Here is a 25,815-nt window from a genome sequence, read left to right as displayed (position 1 = left end):
CGGGTTTTTGATCCAAAATCCTCTTAAAGCAGAGAGAATTGATAAAAATTCCACTTGCTGAAACAAAACCATTGCTGAAAAGGAAAAAAAGAGAAGGATTGCAAAGTGTTGAGGATGAACATGGAACTTGTAATTCTTGCAATTATCATCTTGCAAATTATTTTATATGCTACTGCTCTGCTTCTATAATTCAACAATCCCTGCCTCTGAACAAAGATTGAACAAAAATAAATAAAAAGGGAAATTTAGCAACATGGCAACAGATATCTCTTCAGAAACTGTCAGTTATATGATGAAAAAGCAACTGTTTAAACCATTTTTAAGTTAACTTAGTTTATGTAGAATCCGATATTATCAGAGACATTGATTAGAATATATTGCCATTCAGAATATTAAAAATAATCTATAGATTATTCCAGATATATTTTATTTAGAGACTTAACTCTTCAGAAATAAAAACAAACCCTATATGAAAAATTCTGTATCATTCTGTGCATGTAATGACCAAGTTGACAATGAGCACAGACCATTCTGTAAAATAATTATGCATGTGTAGGATGACATATAATCAGTTTTAAAATATTTATTAATGTACTTTATTTTCAAGGACTTCTAAATAGGACACCTATCATGATTCCTCTTGTGTAAAGCAGAGTCCACCTAACTAAACTAACAATAACTGAGCAATATATAACATGCAATGGGTTTTCCACATAAAAAATGAGTTTTAAGCTGGTTTTGAAATCCACAATCTGCAAGTTTTTAATGGTACTACAGGATCCACATCTGATTCAGATTTAGTGTCATCCACCCACCACAAAGCCTCTCTTCCTTGTTTTGTTTCTTCACTGAAAGAATTTATAAGAACATAAAAATTTTACAATTAACCATTAAAAAGGTGAGAATTTAGCTCTTTGTTCATCTGAGGTTAAATATTAAGTGTGAATTTTTCATTGCTTTTGTGATTGATGGATATGTAAATAAAAATCTATCACTATACTAATAATGCCAACTATTCTGAATTTTCTTTTGAGAAGACTAGGAACTTTAGCTTTCATAAAGATAATTAAAATATTTATGTGTGGTTCAAGAATATATTAAAGCACAACAGAAAAGAAAGTATTTTCTGTAGTTGTTCAAATGTTACAACAGAAAATAAAACCAGCCACAATTCTGATTGCTTTGTGGCCAGAAAAAGCAAGCATCTGGAGTCTAAACTAGGAGGATCCCATGAGACATAAATGATCCAAATATGATCAGAGATTCTAGTAACCAAATTAAATATATCAGAATACAGGCAGTTCTTTCAATCTACCTGACTGAATAAACAAAGGTCTTCCTGTCACAGGACTGGCAGTGAGAAATTCCCTGAGATTTAGTGAGGGACAGGGAGACTTATTCCACACCATGTTCTAGGTAACATGGGTAAAGTTATTTGTATAATACACTGTTATTAAAGCACACAGAAGAGAGGAGCAGAAGACAGTGAGAGCATCTCATTATCTAAACCACTGTCTGTATCAGCATCCTGTCACTGCCATATTTTTTGTATCTTTCCTTCCACAGAGTCACCTCTTATGGCAAATAAAAAAGAACAAGGACACAGAGTGGGGTAAAAAAAGCATGTTCAGAAAGCTGGTGTTAAAAATAATAAAAAGGTATGATAGGGTAAATAGAAATCTCTCACCTCTCAAAAACAGCTGAATGATGCTAGAATGAGAGTAGGGCATGATGTGCTCTCTCAACAGACTTTCACATATCTCCAGTCACAAAGTATTCACTGACCCATGAACACTGATTTCTAGTTTATGGCTTATACCATCAGCAAGCTAGCTAGGAAAATCCATTCTTCTACAAGTTCTCTGAATAGCTTTTTTACAATAGAAAATATAAATTTAAGAAACATGTATATATTTTTATAGAAAGTGGGTTTGTATATTTACAATAGAAGAGAATATTGTAGCTTACCTTCAGAGCAACAACAACAAGTTGTCCAAAGTTGTTCCCTCTGAAAAATAAGAAATTAGCTACTAAACAAATTATCTTGTTATATTTATTGCATGCACACTGGGATCTCTCAGCCAAGAGATGAGATGCAAGTAGAGATTTAACAGTCAATTTCCAGCCAACTGCTATTGTTAAAGAAGATGAATTCTCTTTCCAGACACCTGAATTTGATATAATACATGGCTAAAACTCTAATGAAGGCAACAGTACTGCTACTGACATAATCACCTGAAGATTTCAACAAGATGATGACAGATCTGATCTTTTGGGTCTAGGTTGTGCTCAACAGATGACTTATTTTTATCATTTAATGGCCAAAGTACTGAAAACTTGTTTCAGGCACAGCCAAAAGTAAGATCTACATAATACTTTGCATTTGAAACCATAAGTTTCTATAAATTTAGAGATAAATTATTTCATGTTTTCAAGTTTTTTGGTTGATGTGGAGCACTAGGTGATACACAGAAACATACCTACACACACAAGAGCCATATCTAAAACTTCCAGAGAAGAAAGTTATAATGTTCTCTCTAGTTTTTGAGTATCTGGTTAGATGATTCCTCTGGGGAGCAGGCTACAAATTCCCACTGTGCATCTTCAGAATTTTTCCTCAAACTTGAAAGAGCTGATGCTCTTCTGGTGCATATTTGTCTCCATTTTAAACAGTTTCACTTTATGTGAAATAATCTCTGAATAGGGTCTAGAACTCAGGTATTCCTGACCTCACAGATCATCGTTCTATTGCTATATCCTGAAGTGTAAGACTATAACTATTAACACAGAACAGGTTCAACAGCAGAGAGCAGGAAAAATCTACTCAAAGTTCTCTTTATTAATTTTTATCCATCTTCTCAGATATGAAAGAAAGAGTAAATTCAATGACTACAACAAGCTTCTGAAAAGGATCAGATAGGTTCTCCAAATGTTTTTATACATGCTGCTATGTCCCCAGTGAATCCAGAGAAATACTTTGGATCTATTTCAAAAAATGTTACTGTGGAATGACTTTTTAAATTAAAGGTCCAAAAGTATTCACCCAATTTTGCAATAATCTCAAAAGGTTCATATAGACTGAAATTGTATTTTTCACTGAATAAATCTATTCACTTGGAAAAAATACTCAACCTTGTTAGAGTACCACAAATCAGTAAAAAAAAAAAAAAAAAAAAAAAAAAAATACAGAGATGCTACCAGGAAATATAAGGAGTAAAAACGAAGGTATCAGGAAGCCTATAAAAGATGAAATTAAAAAAGGAGTAGACAGATTTCAAAAGTATTAAATTGTATAGTCATGAGGCCATGAATAACCATTTAGAAAGACCCAAAGCACTAAAACTTACCAGTCAAGAGTCAGAAGGAAAAAAATTAAAAGAAGCTAGAAGACAAAACCCAAAAGGAAGAAGAGGAGTCTAAAATAACAGAAGTGTAGGAAACCCAAAAGGAAATAGTTTGACTTTGAAACAAAATCATTTCTCAGTTGATCCATAGTTTCAGGTCATCTAATCTCCCAGTGTAAACTTAATGGTTGCAATTGATAGACTGTATCAGAACTAAGCATTTAAAAAGAAAAAACTAAGTGAAAGTCACTATAAAACATGGGAAAAGACATAGTTTTTGTTTTTGGCTTTTCATGCCTTTAAGGAAGTAAATGAAAGGACTTGTGACAGAAAGCATTTTGGAATACTTAACTCTTCAGTACTATATGATGTCAATATCACTGCTATGTAATACTGTATCCAGAGAGCCATATTACACCAAATGCTCAGTATAAAAAGAACACCTGGGTGTGCAGGTGCCACCTTTCAAGTTTTCAGACCTTGCTAATATTTTGAATAAGAGAAGGTATTTTTCTTTACAAATTCTCAATGTGTTTAATTTATTTCTTTTTTTTACTGATATAATTGTTTAGGAAGAACTCACTCCTGCAGCAATCGATAATTCTTACCACAGTCTCTGCTTCTGCTTTTTCCCACACGGCAAAATACACAATCATTTTTAAATTACTGGAACATTACATTTAGAAAGAGCCCATTTTTAGTCTATGTCATTTATCTTACCTAAGACAAACTTCCTTTGCAGGAAGCCACATCAATACTCCGATAAATTCTGACTTTAAATTTGTTGCTTTGAGAAAAACCAATTAACCACTGTCTAAGCAATGAAACAGGTCTCCTTTAAAACTTTATTTTTTACTTCATAATTAAAGTCTCTTACTCACCAGCAAAATTTTTTGCTTATCCATTCATTCACCTGAGTATTCTTTCCATGACGTTTTGCTCTTTTGTAGTGATTTTTAAATGATATGTGTTAGTTATTGTTAAATTTGTTTCTAAGTGTCATACAGAAGTTGTTACAAAGCAAGATATAAGATGCAAGCAATTCACTACTGGTTTTGTGCATATTATTGGGATTCTGTTCACACTAATTTTAGCAGACCCTCCAGAGAGTCCGGTATTCTGTGTGTTGTTTTCTGTATGAGTTCTGTATAAATTCTGTATGTTCTGTTTGAGTTCAAGAGAGACACAGAAGAGCTTCTCAACAAAGCTGATATTTGCAGACAGTCAAAATGGAAAGGTGTTCCATAGCCCACTCCAATGAAATTTTAGAAAACATGTCAGATGCTCATATCTAATTCATTTTTCCCAAATTATTATATTTTTTCTACCACCATATTTCTTCTTTAATTCTTTAATTCTTTAATTTTTAAGTTTTCAGCTTAAAAATGTATTAATGCTAATGTTATATCTATTTATCTCCTGAGTTTGTTATTTTGCCTGAGGAATTTTTCTTCCTCAGCAGTGGGTGCCCTGAGGAATTCAGGATATTCAGCATACATTTTCTCCACCTTTATTCCACTAAATGCAAGCCAGATTTTTCTCACTTCCTTCCATAGGAGCACTGCCTTTCCCTTTTCCTGCTCATCTTTACACCGTATCAGTTTTAATCCCACTGGTTTCAAGTGTGATTGGTCAGGTTTTTACCCAGCATTCTTTATAACTACTGGAAATGCACATGTGCTACACTTAGAAACAAGAAAACATTTTTTTTTTTTTTTCTGGCAGTACAGTGGTCCAGCAAGGAAAAGTATCCAAGCAACCACAACTGCCTAAGCCTCTCATCAAGAACTTTGAGTAATGAAATGTGTGGTGTGCCATTGTGCTATAATTTGACCTCTTCAGAACCACTGTAAAAAGGTATTTATGAATTCACTTGACTGAAAGCAGTTCTTTTTGTCTTTCCTGTCATAAATTTTATCAGATAAATTCAGATATAAAAATAGGCTTTAAGCAAATATATACTGAAATTAATATATTTAATAAAATTTCTAACTACAACATCTTCCCATTTTTCAGACTCAGAGTATTATATTTAAACATCCCTAATCTACAGCTGAAGAAAGAAAAGCAATACCAAAATAAAAAATACAGCTCTTAAAACAAAATACATGTGAACATGCACATATGTTTAGACAGGGTGTCATGGTTTGACATTGGCACAATGCCAGTGCCCCAATGAAAATGTAATCTCTCAATTGAATGCTGTGAAGTGGAATCGAGAACAGAGCAAAGCAGGCCCAAGCTTAATAACAGAAAAAAAAACTTTATTAAGCTACTACTACAAAAGGGAAAAAAAGAAAGGAAAACATAACATAAAGAGTTTGCTTTGCTTAAAAAAATCCAAAACACCAACTAATTTCTAGACTACATCATTCAACTCTTGTAACTAATTCCAGACTAATAAATTTTAAATACTGATTTGATTTTTCCTGCAAAAAAGTATTGAATAATCATCATCCTCCTTTCTGGGCAGCCAAGAAATCATGGATTAAATGAGAGGCAAGTGGACTAGCTGTAAAAACAGATATCTCAAGAACAATAGCACACTATTGCCATCTTCATATATATTACTCAAGTGATTTTGCTTTTACAAGGTGATCCAATAAAGAGAAGTCTCTACAAGAAATCACTGAAAATTTAACATTGTGGTAAATACAGACAGCCATTTTTTGATCTTCTTAGATACTTTTGATATTGAAAGAAAAATAATAGAATGATCAGAAGTCTATAAACTAGAATTTAGGGAAGGATATAATGGTGTTAATCCCAGCTGGATATGAAACTCCATATAGCTACTCGCTCAGCCTTTACTTTTATCAACCCCATCCTGGTAGAATGGAGAGAAAAATCAAAGTAAAACTTGTGTGCTGAGATAAGAACAGTGCAATAATTGAAAACAAAAGAAAATATACCAATGGTAAAATAATACTAATAATTGTAATTTTGAAAAAAAGGAAAGAAAAACCAACCAAAGGACAAGTGATGCACAATGTAAATGCTCACCACCCAATGGCCAATGCCAGACTCCGCTTCTTGAATCCAGACTGGTCACCCTTCCAGATAACTTTCCCTAGTTTATATACTATATTCTTCATAGGGCATGGCATACTATGGTGTGGAATATCCCTTTGATCTGTTTGGTTCACCTGTCCTGGCTGTGCTGCCTCACAGTTTTCTTTTTGTTTGACAAACCTTCTCACTGGCAAAGTATGAGACAGAAAAAAAGTTCTTGACTTAGGATAAACACAACAGGAAAAAAACAAAACATCAGTGTATCATCACCATTCCAAATCCAAAAAGCAGCACTGGAACAGCTATTGAAAATAATTTAACTGTACCCTAACTGAAACCAGGACAGATGCTCTCACTATTATTCCCTTAGTTGTTAGAAGAAACATTCTCACTAACTATTGGTAGGTAAATTTTGCATGTGTTTCAAGGGAGCCCTTTATCACCTGCAAGGAACAGAAAGGAACACTGACGAATCTTTATTGAAGAAACAGATGAATGAGCCATTCCAATTTGGCTTAGGCTACAGAAAATATGTTTTGTCACGGGCAACTACTGTTAAAAGTTACAAGATTAGATCTGGAGCTGACTGATGTACCACAATTTATTGCAATCACAATTTTAGTTAGTTTATATAGACTGTAAGACACTTGGATTTTACTGAATTGTCTTATTCTACACTTCCTCAACTGGACATTAAGAACCAAAATTGTCTCTAAAGAGTTTGAAGAAATGTGAGAAATTAAGAAGATAGAGAAAACAATTTTAAAAATTACCTGCAGTTCCTTTGAAAGATTAAAAATACAGTTTGCAGCTTTTGCTGGATTAACTAATTCTTATTCCTGTATCAGGCTCCATTAATTTGTATATTCATTCTCATCATAATAGCCATATTTGCATAAAAATAACAACTTCAGAATCATTATTCAGGTGTCTTATTCACAAACTGCCTGCTTTTAATGCCAAACAATTCTTTATTGAGCTCTCTAAGGAGAGAGAGAGAGAGAGAGAGACAGAAGAGGAAAATATCCCTAATTAATATCCCCATGAATGTAAGTGGTCTTCTTACAAGCTGAGCTTATAGGACCAGGGCTGTATCTCAACAGGTAGGAACCAAAAATAACACTCATTTATCTCTTGACACAGCCAAGCTAATGCACATCCTGTGACTAAAATTTGCCCATGCACAGATCAGAATTGAACGTGTGTTGTGTCCATCTGAACTGTCAGCCAGCTGGTTATTTCTCTAGGGACTAAAAGCAACCATTAGAGAATTTCAGTCTCTGATGGGGTCTTTGTTCTCTATCCCAGTGTTTAAGGACACAGATCTTACACAGACCTACCTTCTGCATGTACACACATCTACGGTCTTGTCTGCTGTCAATAGTTCTCTAACAAGCAAACAAAAAAACACAGGTATTCCGATGATAATAAATTCTGTCAGGGAGTTCAGGACAAGTTCCTGAATCCAGAAAGGCTGGCTGGTGAAAAAGAAAAGAGAATATAGATGCCCCAGTAAAAAACAAGTGTACTGTGAAGTGAATTCTTACAATGAAACAGCTGAAAATTAACACATAGCAGAATATAACTTGAAGATTTTATAAACAACTAATCTAATAGTCCAGTTGTTTACTCCCTTTAAATATCTCAAAACCAAGACCTGAACTAAATAAGTCAATTTCAAAATTCCGTTAATGAAAAAAATTCCATTAAATTAAAATTCCATTAACACACACACCCTCCCCCTCCCCCCCATATTTAAGCTTCTGGGTATTTCTGCCCATCTCCAGCTTTGCACTTTTTTTTTTTCCCAAAGCTCAGTTCTGAGCTGGCAATGCAATTGCAAAATAAATAAAACGAGTAGTCAGTGAAAAGTCACCAGGCCTACCAACACAATAACTTTCCAAATAAAAATAAGTGTTCAGAAGCCCAGAGGAAAAAATTAAACAGAAAGAAAAAAAATAAGAGAGAGCCTAACATATGTGTTGTATCTGCTGCACTGAAGACATATTTATAAAAAATATTAGTGACAATAGCTGTGGATCTGTATAATTTAAAAGTCCACCACACCAAATTATATCTTCGCTTTCAGTAACTGGATAAAATCCATTGACCAGAAAATACATCCATAGGGGGATAGACATAGAAAATGTCAGAAACATTTCCAAAGCACATTAAATTATCTTGGAATACTAAGTGCATTTCATTTCTCAGAAACTGGCTCCAGTGATGGGACAATGCAATAGCCATTGCCTACTTTGCCGGAACCATTAAAAAATGCCTATTTTCTCCATTTGTTTCAAATTCAGGTAACTTTATGGAGAAATTTATTACATCTTGTTTCTAACTGTAACTCAGCTCTTTGTGTTGTGCTTTGACCTTGTCACACACAAAACCAGAACAACTAGATGTAATGTGACAATATTCCTTTATTCCTATGGTGTGAACACTTGACAAGCTGGTAGACAAGCTTTGACCATTATACCATTTTTTATCTAAATCTAAATGTCAGAAAGGGAAGGATGCAACTTAAATAGAACTTTATTATTCAAAATTAAGGAATTATCTTCATGAAAATGAGTCTTGGGTAGCATACCTCTAAAGGGTGTTTTATATACTTTTTTTTCTATCTTACTTTTTTTCTTAAGACAAAGCAAAAGACGTGAATATAAAGATTTCTCTATTTCAGGTGGAGAAACTGTTTTTTGACTCTTAATCATGCTTCCATGATCTACTGAATATCAACAACTAGAACACATTGTGAATTTAAGTGCTCCCATACTAAGAGCAACATAAGTCAACAACTTTTGGCTTCACACCTATGTGGATCGCACATAAAAAGGATCCAAGTTCTAAGGTTTTAGCACAAAGCATTTGAGAACTGAAAAATTCCACCTTGGTTTAGCTGTAACACAGCTCTAAATATTTTTTTAGAACGATGCTTTTACTAATAGAAAATTACCACACAATTCTATATTATAAAATTACTTTGATCAACCTGTGAACAGCCACTGCAAGAAGAAATGGTAACAAAAGGCTTCAGGATCTATTGTCTTTACCACCTCTATTAGACTAGATTCTCATAACCCTCATATACCTCCTCCTGTGAGATTAGGTGGAGCAATTTGGAAAGAATTTAGGGAAGGCTTTGTGACAATCTGATAGCAACCTACTAGCACCTAAAGAAAGCCTTCAAGAAAGCCAGAGAAGGACTTTTTACAAGGGAATGTAGTGATAGGAAAATGATTAATGGCTTCAAACTGAAAGAGGGTAAGTATGGGTTAGATATGAGAAAGATACTCTACTGTGAGAGTGGTGAGGCACTGGAACAGGTTTTCCAAAGAGGCTGTGGATGCCCCAACCTTGAAAGTGTTCAAGGTCATCTATACTCCCTTTTAAAAAAATCCATTTGTAGAATTTTTAGTGTTAACCTAAAATAGTGAACATATCTATCATAATTTTAACCCATTTAATTTGCATTCAAAAAAATTATTTCAATATAAAAATAAATAAATTTCAATTAAAATAACTTATTCCTGAAGTTTCTTTATGTTTTGGTTTTGTTTGTTTTTTTAAGTAAATTATTGCACCAGGCCAACACAGAATCACACAATATATTATTAAGTGACTTACGGCACAATGATTCACACATTTTTTACTTTAATGGTACTTGACTTCTAGCCTTATACTTCATAGGAATAAGTGTTCTATTGCATCCTAATTCACACCCTGTCACATCCATGAGAGATTCAGAGAATTTGAATTTAAAGACACTAGGAGAATGGGCAAAAAATGACAGCTGAATTGTAACTTTTGAAAGGTGTAAAGGAAACTGTAATCCTGGGAGTTTCCTGTGATGTTGCTAGAAGAGACAACGAAGGACAAAGAAAGAAGAAAATACAAGTTTCTAGGAGAAGTAAATACAGAAACAAAAGAAAGATTTATTTGCAATTAGTATGATAATGCAGACACTGAATAGCAATCACAAGCCTACCTAATTACAGGTGGGACAGCAATACAACCAAGACAAAATACCAGATTTTCATCTTCTGTTCTTCATTACTGCTATGTAAGTGCAATATACAACACGTGTGAAGACAGCATGGTCTAACTATACTACTACCATCATAGAACACTGGTGTGCCCTTACCTTCCAATCTTTTCACCTTTTCAAGCAAAGTAATTAAGAAATTAATCTCCTTCTTTAAACAACAGACAGAGGTGTAGCCTGCAGTTTCACTGACACCTCTATAAAGTAAGGAAGCATGAACCATCACAAAGCTCTAGGACACAAAAGCACAGTACCAAGTATAAAGGAAAACTTGAATAGCAGTAGTTATCTCAGCCAGAGCTTTGGAGCTCTTTTTCTGTTGATCATCAAGAGGGTTGCTTGTACACCTTGTTTACACATACAGTACAATAATATCCATCAGTTAAATTTTTATATGATCGCTGGTTATTTACAAAACTTCATGCAGCCATTTCACTCCCTTCAATAATGTACAAGAGTGCATTTACAAAAGTGCCCATAACAATAAAGTACTTTATGCTAAAAACCCTAAGAAACATTCTCATCAGAACTTGGAGTAGAGGGCAACACTGAAGGTGCTCTATCCACAAGAGGGTTGATAATTCATAAATGCAGATAGATACCGAGTTCTGAAAACCTCCATCTGGGAGCGAATAAATGTCAGCATTTCCTAGGATGTGGATCAAGATAATACATAGTTTCATAAAAACTTGATTAAGAACAAAATTGCTCAGAAGGCAACAGAAGAATATTACAATGAATATGTAATTCAGTTTGCAGCCAAAATCACAGTATGCCAGTTAAAAAATGAACCATGCATTTAACCACCTCTCTTCTTTGAATAAAGACACTACACACTAATTTAAGATAAACATTCATAGCAAGTACTTCAGATTTTTTTATAGTCCCATAATTGTTAAAATATGTAATAAGCATTAATGGATTCATACACCTACTTACTTTATCATAGGTGAGTCAGATGTCCCAAGTTAAAAAAAAAAACCTCACAAACAAAGGAAAAAACCTACAATGCCAGAAAACTCCTACAGCTCTGGAAAAAAAAAAAAGCAAGCTATAAATATCTTTGCACAGGAGAGTACTTTCACATTGAACAATTGTTTAAGGCACACAGATAATTCTACTTGCCTCCTTCTTCTTATAATATATGGAACTGATGGATCTTTTCATGTATGCTTAAATTTCTACCTAAAATCACAGCAAGTGATAGGTTATAATATAACAACCTTCTGTTTTAGAAGCCTTAACTCTGTCTCTCTATCTTGCTGTTTAAAAATGTGTATAATCTTTCCTGAAATCTCATCCAAAACTGTCAGGTCATGACAACAAGCCTTTAAAAGCATCAAGAGGCAGAATAACCACTGAAGCAGAGGCAGACAGGAGGTAGCAGTAGACAGCTGAGGACAATACCCAGCTACACATGATGAGGCCATCTCGACCCTCTTAATTTCTCTATGTCCCTGATGCATCTGCCGTGTCTGTACTCAGCAGCTGTGTCGCCAGGAAAACAAAAAAAGTAGTTAGTTGAAAGCATTTCTCTGCTTTCCTTAATATATGCAGTAAGAAGTAACACACCTGCTCTGTACAGGTAATTTTACCTGTTACAAAGACAGAAATACCACTACAAAATATGTTTCTTTATTCCTGTCATCTGTCCCTTGTGCAGTCTGACAGACTGAAAGAAAGCACTGCTTCGATACTAAAAATCTCAGATTGTGATGAGGATTGTCATAAATTTCTCCACACAGATCTAAGCAAATACAACTGCTTGTACATCTGGATCTATCCATGTCAGAATCCTCACAGAGCATCCATTTAAGAAAAAGCATACAAGAAAAATAGATTTGGGATTGGGCCTTAACTTATTATACAAATCAATGCTCTATGAAACATGTAGAGTGAGGCTGAAAATAATACAATTCTATTTTGAAAGTACTAAAAAATTTCATAAATCATACATTTTTTTCCTAATTTTCTTAATGTAAAAAACAAAACAGTCTTCTGCAAGAAAGAATTTGTGCATGGAAGCGTTAACACAGCCATTTCCAACTGCAATAAAAATACACATTGGATAAGCTAAACCATTAAATCCCATCAACCTAGTTTTAAATGTAGATCAGATTGAGTGGGTCATGAAATATAAGGCAGTTAAATGACACTGCTGGTACCAGCACTAAATAAATGCAGAGTCACAAAAACATTTGGTAAAGTATCATCTAAGTTTATGAGGCTTATACAGACTGGCTGGGCTCATTTAACTTTTGTTAAAGTAGACCAAAACTTTCAGATCCAATTTTTGAAATTGTACAACTACAAAATTTTTAAGAGGGACAGGAGAAACCATGAAAATAAGAATGTTACTCTTTGCATAAATTTTGAACTCCTGGGGGAATCAAAAGCAATGGTACATAAGTATAAAAGTCCCGAACTAAACCATTGCCTATTTCTTGTGAGGTACTGTGACTGCTCTTTGCCGTGGAATTGATGTTTGCTGGAGCAACGGGACACATGGTAAGAATGTAATTCAACTATCATTTACCCCACCAGAAATGAGTTATAGGGATGCTAATGCAATTCAAAATTGCCCTCTGCATTCATCATGCAAATCTTATTCTCTGAGAGTACAAAGTACAGAAAGTACTTGAAGGGATTTTTAAAGACACAGAATTCTGCATGATATAAGTTCTTATGTCAGTATATTAAATAGAATTCCAAGTCCCTAAACATTAATTCGTTGAATTACTTTTTACTTAAATTGAACAATATTTACTACTTTTGTTCAGTCATATCCCCCTCACACTTTGTAAAAAAAAAAAAAAAGTTGTAGTGGATCTTAACCAAAAAAAAACGCCAAACAAACAAAACTCAGAACTCCCATCTCTAACCCATTCAACAGATTTTTTTTTTCTGGTCAATACTCTGTGTATTTGATAAACTTAGACTAAATAATGAAGTTCTGAGTTTACCCTCATCTTCCAACAGTTTCTTTAGAATTTATAAGAGAAATCACCTTTTTGTGAAAGCATGAGGATTAAATAAAAAACTTTTTACTTATTTTCCAAAGACAGGATAATAATGTACATGATTTATAGCTTTTCACTGAGTAAAACATTATGGATCATGTATTTCCAAGTAATGAACTATGTTGTGTATATTAAAAAAATAAACCATTTTTCTGCAACTTTTTGTTCATAAATAAAGAACTTTGAATTTCTTTACATAAAAAGAAACCAAAACTCTTACATCTGTATATTTCAAAGTATAACTTTTGTTACTGTTTAGATTTCATTTCTCAAGTCAGGTTTCTAGTTTTCTATCATCTATATTTCCCATCCATCCAAAAGTCTCCCAATCATTGCAATGTCAGCTTTAGTAAATCACAGACTCACGGGCTTGTCCTTTCCACAGCAAAAGGATGCCAAGCCTTTGCAGAACAGAGTGAGACAGATGGGAGACACAAACCAGTTTTCCATAGTTCTACACAAAATCAAAATTAGCTAAATATCCCTACAGGATTTCCAATAAAACAAAAAATGCATATTTTTTAAGGCAATGCTGTAAATTTAGAATTGCATCGTTATGGGTTTTTGCATCTTTGTAAAGCTTCCAGTAGTTTTTAATTTTCCTCATTCTTTGTGGCAAATGAATTTGTTTTCTTTTCTGCTTACTCTACATATTCTCTCTCTAGCCTCAACTTTATTCCTCTCCCTGTCTTATTTCTCTTCTGCTTTTCCTTCTGGCTTCTATGCAAAAGAGACAGCTTTTTCCTCCAACTGCGAATTGTGTTGTTCAGAGATAGGCATGTGTGTCTATAAGACAAATAGAATAAATGTTTCAGAGGATGAATTCCATTACCTGCCAAATAGTCCTTGAAAGTTAATGAGGAGTCCTCATATTGGTTCATTCTCCTTAAATGTAAAATCATCTATAGAATTTTTATACCTATTCAAAAATGAATTTGTTTTTATGACTTGCATTATTTTCAGTTCCTTGAATTAAGCTTACAGAAAATTTAATTTCTTCTTTTCCACTGTAGTAAATTTCCAATTTAGACTTAGCAAAATCAGGGGCTTATCTTTATTCCAGTACACTACTGTAAGTTATTTCCTTTACATTGTTATGTCCCACAGTAATGAGAGAAGCCATGAGTGTGTGCATATCTTCCTTTGGAAGAAGAAATATGAGCACTGTTCCAAATAATCAGAACCAACTTATTCTTATTCATAGGCTCTTCTTTTTCACTGTTTAAACATGCTTTACTGTGACTGGGCAGACTGATGAGCTGTTTGCCCAAGACCATGTTCAGATGGGTTTTCAATTTCTCCAAGGATGCAGACTCCAAAGTGTCCTGGGTAACCTGTGCCAGTGCTCAGTCACTGCCACAGTGTAAAAGTGGTTACTGTCCAGAGGGAAGTTCTTGTATTTCTCTTTGTGCCCTTTGCCTCTGATCCTGTCACTGAGCACTCACTGAAAGCTTGGCTCAATACTCACTGCACTCCCTCTTCAGATTCCTAAAATTATCTCCCCTAAGCCTTCCCTTCTCTGGGTTGAATGGTCACAGCTCTTTCAGACTTTTCTTCTATGAGATACACCAGACCCTTAATCATCTTCATGGCCCTCCACAAACCCTTTCCAGCATTTTCATGTCTCTTTTGTACTGGGAAGCTCAGAAATGGACTCAGATCTCCAGGTGTGACCTCACCAGTGCTGAAGAGAGGGGAAGGATCAGGACCCTCAACCTCTTGGCAGCACCTCTCATACAGACTGGAGTGACAAATGCCTTCTTTGACGCCAGGGGATGTTGCTGGCTCATGTCCAGGTTGGTGTCAACCAGGGCTCCCAGGTACTGTCATGCAAAGCTGCATTTCAATAAGTGAGCCCCAGCCTTCACTGGTGCCTGGGGCTCTTCCTCCTCAGGTGCAGCACTTACCCAGAGTAGAAACTTAGTAGAATACCACAAGGTGATAGAGGCCAGAGGAATCACATTCTTCCACAAATTAACATACACTTTTATTAGCATATGTGTGCATGTGTACATGTACACAAAGTTTATATTATTATTTGCTTAAAATAAGCCATCTGTGTATGTAAATTTTTATGCATAAAATAATTCACATTATTTACAAATGCAAGAACATAAACATGCCTGCACATAAAGATATTTGTAAAAGACAGTGTAAGAATAGACACATCTCTTCCCAATGAAATTAATTTTAAATTCCTTACCTTCCATGTTATTTGGTGTGACAGCAAAGAGATATGAACTCCAGTAATGTTTTTAATAAGGCCAAGAAAAATCTACATTTTATGAATATATGATTGGCAGTACAAATGCAGAAATTTGAACTCCACTTGACACAATGGTACCTTGCTTTCATTTTGGTGGCAGGCAGACCTTAACAGCAGACTCCCAGAAGCCTTGCCCCCAGTGTATCACAGTTTTATCAAGAGTTCAGCTGAGAATAATGGAATAATAGCAATCATTTTTATACAGCACGCAACATACACTTCACATAACCATTGATGTAAGCACTCCCTCAGTACCTTGGGTGAAACCAGTCTGTATTTTTTGCTCTATATTTGTCATTCATGCAGCAAGAGTATATAATTTGCCTGAGGCTAGACCAGAGCTAAACTCAGACTTGGCAGAAAGAGATTCTTATTCCTTTGGCCAATTTCCAAATGACATCCTCAGGCATTAAACGTGAAATTGAATTTTAAGGATGCATTTTGCTCATGATAAGGCTGTCTCCTTTTTTTTTTGTTTGTTTTCAGGTTTTGTCTCCTCACTACTATGGCAAAACACAGAATGAATAAAAGAATGTCCTTCCTGGGGCATCACATGAAGCCATCTATTTCTATGCCCTATTCCAACAACAGCTAGAACCAAAAACTGCAAGAAAAATATAGAAAGGAGTGTATACAGTATACAGTGATGTATATTAGTGCACATATCCTCTCAGCTTCCAGCAATGTGTCTGTCTCTCATTAATCAGAGGTGACACCTTGAGGTCAATGTCTTTCTACTGTATTTGTATCTTTGCTATTCTCTCTTTGCATCTTTTACATACCCTTTTCCTCTTTTCCTTCCTCCCTCCCCAATATTATCATGTTACCAATTCCTTCCTAGATTACTAAATGTGCAAAGCCTGCAGACAGGTCCTTCCTGCCTCCCTAATTTCTTCTTTTCAGACAAGGCCTTGTCTTGTACCTCATGCAGCCATTGTGTCCCATGCTCTACAATCAAGGGGAGTAACAGCAGCTCCACTATTTTTCACTTACTTTAAAGCAGCTGTCATATTACACCAGATCTCATTCCTCTTGACAGGCTCTATTGGGATGGGACAGGTGATGTCAACTATTAGGTTGGAAATGTGTATGTGTGAAACTTTTAATAGACTTGGGAGCCATTTCAACACCTCTAGTTCAGCCAAATTGATTCCCATATTTCTCAAATTCATCTCTTTCATGACACAGACAACTGTTTGTCCAATAAAATCACTATTATCACCAAAAAAAAAAAAAAAAAAAAAAAAAAGAGTGGGGCAAAAAGACAGTTGTAATATCATCAGAAAAACATTTGCTTCCCCTTTCCCTAACAGCCCTGTTCTAACATTAATTTTTTAAGTTTCTCTTGGTATTTATCTAAAAATTCTCCTCAGGCTTAGATTAAATATGCCCTTTTTAACAGAAAAACACAGAATTTATTGGCATTAAATATTTAAAATCCATTCTTCCATGAAACAGCAGTTACAGCTTCAGTAAGGACTAGAGTTTCTGTTGTTTCCCTTTCTTTTATAATTTAAATACTGATGGAAATTAGTTTAATTCCTAGCAGAACAATACTTACCCCAAAAAGTTGCAGAGTTTCTGTCATGCTTAAATATCTAGAAATACTTTCCCAAAATGTGTGACTGTACTAAAAGCAAGGTGAATTTCAGTAACAAGCCCTAAATTACCTATTTAAATAAACGCATCTCATTCTGCTCCATTACACAGACCCATAATACTATTATGCATGACATGTTCACCTGATTATTGTGTATTGTAAAAAGAAGAGATTACTATATGGTCACAGTTCATACAGAAGCACACACCAACCCCTCAGTATTTACATGTGGGTTTGCCCAAAAGGGTGTATGAGTGTTTTCTTACACCATTCAAAGAAGCATTATTGCAAAAGAAGAGTCATTCTTGCATCAAATGAAGTAATAAACTTGTAAATGATTATTTTTTGAAAGTTAGAATTAGCTTAAACTTATATATGCATGACTTATTTTTTTACCATTACATTATGAGAGTATTTATATGTAAAGTACAGCTATAATCATTAGATTGCAATAGTCTAATGTGGAAAATCTTATAGGAACAAGGCATTATTTAGACTATGCCAGTGATATGTGTTTGGTTTGAGTTTAAAGAAACCCCAGAGTTACTACATCCTGGATGTCATTGCAAATTCTTCCTGTGCAATTGAATAAATAGTGATGCCTTAGGATTTAGCATTTATATTTTTCAGATCCTGTACTGCTTTAGTGTATAACTCTCAAACTCCATAGCCTGATTGCTACTGTTTTCCCATTTTATCACGGCAAAACATTTCCACTGTAGGCCTGAAGCACAAGGACACATTATTGTCTCAGTCCCTGAGACATGTAAGGAGTTAATGGGACCAGGAGGGAAGGCAAACTTGTAGTAAATGACTTCATTACCTGAAACTGTAATTGAAGGATTAATCCCTGATATGTAAATGGACCAAATTTGCAAGTGTATGAAAAACTTGTGACCATTGACCATCTTGATTGCAGACCCTTGGAGGCTTTTGACTCCCTAAGTTCTACCTAGTGAAGGCCTTTAATAAATACCCACTTTTATTATCTTAATTTTGTCTAGTCTCTGTTTCAGGTAGCCACTCCAAGGCAACAACAGGAGGATTTACTACATTAAAATAAATGTTTTGTACCTGAAGACTCATTCACATTATCCAACTGAAGACCCTAAAACTGAAGAACATTTTGTTCCCCTTAACCTGAACATAAACCCTCTGTAAATCAGGGATCAACACCCAAACACCTACCTTAATTAAATCTAAGGTCAGATCTAGGTCTTTGACCAACCATTAAAAAGATTGTAGCACAGACTTAGAGTAGGATGAATTTTCCAGAGGAAAATCAAATTTAAGGTTTACCAGGCATATCTTCAGAGGAAATCCTCAGCTCTCACTGACTTCATTACGGGTTGAAGGTTTTCAGTCACCTTGATAATAAAGTATTTTGTAGAAAGTCTTTTGAAGTGATCTGGGAGATTTAGCATCTCACATGGTTAGCACTGTTTAATTCAATACTATTTCACTATATTCCAAAAAAAGCCCTAAAACAACCACCAGAAGTCAGAATATGCATTCCTTGTACCCAAACAATCTAAGATGACATAAAAGAAATTAAAATACACTGCCAAAAATTCCAAGCATTTGTGATGAAATATAGAAATCCTTAAATATATCCTCCTTAAATTATCTTTGATTCTCTCAAAATTCAGAATGAAACATAATTTTTAAAAATAAAAAATAAAATCCCTTCTGCATATAGAATTTTTATCTTAATGGATGAAATTTATTCACATATTTACACTTTTTTAAAATTGAAAATACTTATTTCTGGCTTTAATCTGGTGATGCTTATGCTTTCATTGGTAGAAGGACAACAAATGCCATGACATTTTCTTTTTTTGATGATGATGATGAAAATCATTAGCTATTGTGATTTTGTGTAGAAAAAAATGCAAAATACTTTAGTCCTAAAAATTCCCATTATTTCAGGTAGTTAGGATGGGCCTTTTCTTCCAGGTTTTAAAAATCTCAGAATTTTTGCAAATTACTATTTCCATAATTAAAATTCTTCAAAACCTTCTTTCAAAAGGACAAAGGAATTTCCAAATGAAAAAATAATGGGAGTTTCAAGTGAGACTTCATTCCTGCCACATAAGTATGAAGCCATTATTTGCAGTTTAATGAGATCCCACAGACCAGTTTCATACTGAAACCTCAATGACTGCAAAAACTCACTGGAGCTGCTGGAAAAGGCAAAATGTAACTGACCAGCTCATCTCCTCAAAGAAGTGGCATCCACATTCTTCCTCCCAATGCCACAAACATTGACTATCAGTCCAATTCCCAAACCAGTCAGCCCGCTCTGCAAAGTTGATAGAAATTCCAACCTCTTCTACCTGCAGAGAAGCCAAGGAAATTTACTCCGGTCCCTGTCTCCCCAGAGTTTATGGCCTCACGCTTTTTTCCTTCACTTCAATACCTCCTTAAAGATCTTTCCTCTGTCACTGCTTCAGGACAGCTGTATTGTTCCACCTAAATGTAAATGAGCTTCTGCAGATCTGGTCTGCAGTGCCTGTATCACTGTTATTTCTCTGTTATGTGACAGAAATGTAATTTAAAATACAGGCAGAAAACATACGCATCATCATGCTGCTGAATTTGTTCTCGACTCTTCAGTGAGCTGTGTCATACTGAAAACACTGTGTCACCAAGAAAAAGGACGGACTTCAGCAGCATTTGATACAAACTTGCTCTGTAATATTATCCAACACAGCTAATTATCTTATTTATGCAGGCATGCCTATTAAACACATATATTAATAATGCAAATTAACTAATTACTGGATTTGTATGGCTGTGCCATCAGGTCTGCCCCATATATCATATAAGAGTCATTCTGAAACAGAAGCCATTACCAGCTATAGAAAAGGAAAGCAAAGTCTTTCTGCAAGAAGTTGAGACAAAGCAGGTGTGAGTTACATTAATATCTTGTTTCAGAATATCAGTGCAAGTTTGAAACAAATCCCTTGCTGTGCCTACTTTATGTGCATTGGTTCAGCACACTGGATAGATTAGGTGGGCACAAATTAGATTACCTCTACAGGAAATCAAACTGGAAGCTCTGTTTCAGGAGTGCACAAACCACACTCCATTCCCTACAAATGAGTCACACACATGATGGGGATATTCAGTGAAGAAGATGAGGTTAAATCTAGTTCAAAAAAAACACCCTGAGTAATGTATACCATAGATGTTCTACATGGCGTTCTCAGCTCCTGTCTAAAGATCCTGTCCTAGTTCATAGAGTTACATGCTGATGTAGACCTTGCCAAACCCTCTGTCCGACAGCCTAGAGAGTCTGAGCCTTACAGATGTAATACTGATGCAAAAGAGCATCCAGCCAAAGAAATGCTTTTCCCAGTATTCAGTCTCCAGCAGTGGTCAGTAGAAGATGGCTAAGCAGGAGTTTGGAAGCAAAGAAAGCAAGCAGGCATTGCTATTCCCTATGAATACTTTCCAATTTGCAGCTGTGTGAAATCTTGAGCCAGAAGCAATGTGTTAGTCAGCATAGGAAGAAGACTCAGATTCTTTATTTTAGGAAATTATCTACTGGTTTTTCATAAGTCTTAAGTATCAACAATAAGCAAAGGGCTCTAGAGGTTACTCAAAAGCTATGTGTTAAATTAATCAGTTTTTTATGAACATTAAACCTGCATCATCTGCTGCTCCATATTCCTTCTGTTGAAAACTATTTTACCTCTCTATGACCAATATGAGTTTATTAACTATTAATATATGAATCCTTTAGTCAAGAAATAGGTAGCTGAAATTTTTCAAAATGCAGCAATACCACAATAAAGAAAAAGGAAACACACAGAACTGTGAAATACCTGACATGACACAGATGCTGTCAGCTCCCAGACACCTCCTGGGTGTGAGAATGAGTTTTCTGCCATCAGTAAGAGCTGTTAGACTGCCTGGTTTATATCAGCAATGCAGTTTTTCCTTCCTGATTTCCAAGTCACGAGAGAGATTACAGCATTTTCCAGCTTTAGGTTTAATCCATTATCATTCACAGGGTGATGTTGACCTGCCACACTGAGGTAAAACTCGCAGCTCTATCTGCCATTAGCTTTACATATTTTTTTCTGTCCTGCTATGAGTTCTAATATATTGAGTTCATTACGACTCCCAGCCAGAAAGCCCTGACTTAGGGTGATTTTGAAGGGGTTTTTCCCTCAAGGTTTTTTTTTTTTTTTACATTTCCTTGGCCTTGATTTTGAAAAAGGTCAGGACACCAGGAAAATGAGAAGTATTTCCACACAGATCATGTTGGGATCAGATAAATTGTAAAAATAACAACCATCTATTATTAAATCTATGTAAACCTGAAAGTCCTCAATAGTTCTGAGAGTTTTGTGGGTTGTGGGTTTTTTCAAAAGTTTATTTATTTTCTTTATTTGTTTTCAAGCATGAAGGTATGTTTCCACAGAAAAATGTTTCTACTGAAGATGAAATCATTGCAGAAATATTATTCTGGAACTTTATGTTCAAATGATGAGAAAATCATCTCTTTAGATAAGGAAAGCCAGCAACAATAGCTGAAACTGATACAAAATTTCCAGAGAAATAAAGATTCTTTCTGAATCTAGCAGTCTTTGTCATTTCTAATTCTGGAAAGTGCCATGTTAATGTTTTTGGATCCACAGACATTCTTCTGCTTCATCAGTTTCACCACAATCTGTAGGCTGATCTGATAAAAATTTTTTTCTCCTGACTACTGTCTTCTCTTGCTCTCTTCACAACAGTTCCAGAATTCAAATAAGGCATAAAACGACTTTGTGAAGACATATTCCAATTTATCTGAAACTTACGTAGGTAGATGCATGACCCTAATGCACTAACTCATCTTACAGCCTGTGAGGGTAATAGAAAAGTCTTAAATCCACATGAGATAGGAGCTGAGAAACTAGAAATGAGGCAGGAGTTAGAAAGAACTCAGCCCAATTGCCATATTTTAGTTAAGTTCACAGCCAAGTAAAATAACATACATTATAATAACAAAATAAAATATTTTAGGAAACAGTTAAGCCTATGAAAGAAAGAAGACAGTACAGCTCAATTTATAAAGTCATCTTCAGAGAGCAAAAGCAATGGGTGCAAGAGTATTCACTGCTCTCTAAAGCTGTGTGATAAGATTCTTGGGTAACAGACTAATTTGTGAACACAAATAATTGTAAATTCATTCAGAAAAATTAATACAGGGGAAAGTTAGGTTCTCAATGCAAGGATGTCTAAGAATAAGTGCATGCAGGCAATGTTACCTTGCAGAAAACCTGATTTTAAATATTTGCATATTGTGATAAAAAATTCTTTCAAGTACCACAAAGTTCATACACAAGGCAAGAGCAAGTTCTCATAATAGTCAACAAATTATTTAGTCTGATATAATGTGGTTATTTATCATCTATAATGTGTCATTTAAACAACTTCTCTATTAAAAAACCTATCTGAAGGCCTGGAAACCAATCCTGCCTTCAAAAGATGCATGCAGAGAAAAGAGTCTCCAGAGAGTGATGGGGCTGAAATCAACTTCACAGATTCAGACATGATGATAGATGTGATGCTTCTGGGAGATAATTTTTCTGCAACCAATGATCTATCCAATATTAGCACTGGTACAGGACCTGCTGCCCTGGAGCTGAGCCAGAAGAAAAGTCTTTCAAGAACTGTAATGAGAAATCTGATTAGCATATTGGACATTAGGAGTGGGGTCGCCTCTATTCATATTGACAGTTAGCAAAGCTATCCAGGACATGTCAAGTCATACTTCATGGATTTTTATAAATACAGCTTACTGTCAGATTCTTATTGGCATTTGTTTCAGTCACTGTTATTACTGATAATTAGGTAAATTGTTGGACATTTTCTTCCAACTATTACCAAACATCACTGAAAATATTTATTCTACTTTTAGCTATAGACAGGTTGTACTGGTAACATTTGAAGGCAATCCATCTGGCAATGCAATTTCAATTACTTTTTGTTCATAGATTAATTCAGGCAGACAAAATGAAAACGAATCCAGTATATTGCTTGGTGGAGGAGTAATAATGGATTCCCAAATGACAAGAGGGATTCAGAAACTTCAAATCTTAACACCTTCTACATTACTCATTATAAAATACAGTGCTACTGGAAATGTACTATTTGGAGCTGTCTCCTAATACTGATTAGTTTTAAACAATATAATAATATCACAAATAACTGTAAGGCTCTATTACCGCACAGAAACACAATGGTTACCAGCGTGGTAAAATTACAAAAATATTGTACAAGTATAACATCTAACTTTCCATAACTGTGACCATGACTGAGGAAATGGCATGAAGCTGAGTCAGGGGAGGTTTTGGTTGAATATCAGAAAATAGTTCTTCACCCAGAGGGTGGCTGGGCACTGGAACAGGCTCCCCAGGGAAGTGGTCACAGCACCAGCCTGACAGAGGTAATAAGTGTTTGGACAATGTTCTCAAGCACATGGTGTCACTCTCAGGGTGTCCTACACAGGGCCAGGAGTTGGACTCAGTGATCCTGATGGGTATTTTCCAGCTCAGAACATTCTCTAATTACATGGTGATAATTACCACCATGAAGGCTGGAACAGGCCTGTGAGGTGGTAGAACTAAAAGATAATTCCTTAGAAAATAGATTCCTTATAGAGCGTATTATATTCAGTCCTTTATAAGAAAAATACCCCCCACATCACCTAACCTGCCACATCACCTAACATCATCTTAATTCTACATCATTCTTAAATCCATTTAATTACAAAGGTGACCCTGTCTAATTCAATGTCATATTTCATCGAGGATATTTCCAATTCAGCACACAAAATACTAGCTAGACTATTTCTGAAGGAAAAAAACTATACAGGGGAAAATTACATATTTTTTACAAGTAAAAACAGACCCAGTAACCAATTTGGAAACCTTAGCCAAGCAAAACCTCCAGTGGCTTTCAGCAGTGTTTTGCTTCATAGAGACAAAATAGTCAGATCCTAATGTGTGCTGAACACATCTGCTAAGGTGCTGAGCACAGCTGAATACAGTCAACTCTCCTGCCAAAGTCACTCTCACTGCTGATATAAAAAATGTTGGATAAGGCCATGAGAATGCCTACTTCCAGTTCAGCTGGGGAATACTTGAATACATATTATTATACCACAGATAGTTGTTTTAGCATAACAGCTTTTGCTACATAACACACAGCTCCACATGGCAATTGTATTTGTCCAGAAGATTAGCACTAATTCCTCACACCTTCATTTTGCACTCAGTTATCACATCTTATTTTTAGGATTTAGTCTCTGGATATATATGTTATCAATGATATAAGCTTTGAAATAACAGTGATGTCATTGCCACCTAAATTACATTATCAGATCCACCTCCATGCTCTTGCTACTTTACCAAGGGCTGTGATATATCTTGCAACTGCACTGTTCACTGGGGCTTGAGTTTGTTGGTTGGCTTGGCTTATTTCTTTTTTTCCTTCCTAAAGACACTGTTACTTTGGAAAAGCATAACATACAAGGCAAACAGTTTTGAGTACGGTTTTAACAGTGCATGGCATGCATCCGGTTCTAGTTAAAGTGCTTAGATAAGATGTTTGTGTTGTGTCTCTTCAGGCAGCATCAATATTCCAACAGATGGGAAGTCTGACACATATGGCTATGAGTAAAAACTCACTTATGCCAAGAGGAGGGAAGGAAGAAGTGAGGAGGGAGTGAACTGAAATGCAGCTTGTCAGCTCTGGAAGGCAAGTGATATCTTTTCCCATATCAAATTAATTGCTTCATTATTAGGAATCTCTGATGAATTGATTACAGCTCATACCCTAGGGTACCCATTTATATTTACATTATTTGATGCATATTGTTAAAGCTACCTGCTGGCTTTTAACAGCAGTGTTTTATTTTAATACAAACAATTAAACCCTGTTGTTTAAGGAAAAAAAATACTTTTTTATAAACTGCACAGAAATTTTATAACCTAATTTTGATAATAAAACAGGACTGGTTTCTCTGTGTCCTCTGAGACAGCAATGCTCAAAGTACATTGTTGGAGGACAACTGTCCCTGCTAGTAATTTCTTCCTCACTGTGTCATCAACACAGCTCCCAGATGTCTAATGTTCATCTACCATAAGGGACCTTAGAGAGACATTAAAAACATCAGTACCTATCCCCTCAGTAGATTAGCACCTTCAAAGCACTGCCATCATTTAATATACCTAAGTCACTTGGTATCACATATAGCAGTAAATTTAGCTTCCTCAATAACGAAAAGTGGTCTATTTTTTTGTTGTTTAATGACTTGTCACACAGCAGAGAGCAGAGATTAGTGCAAATATTAGCTATGATACATTTCTGAGGGTTTAAAGAACATTTTTTTTTCCTTTCAAACGATTTACGAATCTGATCTCATAAATTCTCTGCATGAAAGATAAGGAAAAAAAAACATTCTAAATATACAAAAAAAAGTCAATAATTGTAAGGCAAACAGATTAGATAATGCAGACCCTTGA

The sequence above is a fragment of the Lonchura striata genome, chromosome 1 (assembly GCF_046129695.1).
Source record: "Lonchura striata isolate bLonStr1 chromosome 1, bLonStr1.mat, whole genome shotgun sequence".
NCBI lineage: Eukaryota > Metazoa > Chordata > Aves > Passeriformes > Estrildidae > Lonchura > Lonchura striata.
This window is presented reverse-complemented; position numbering follows the sequence as displayed.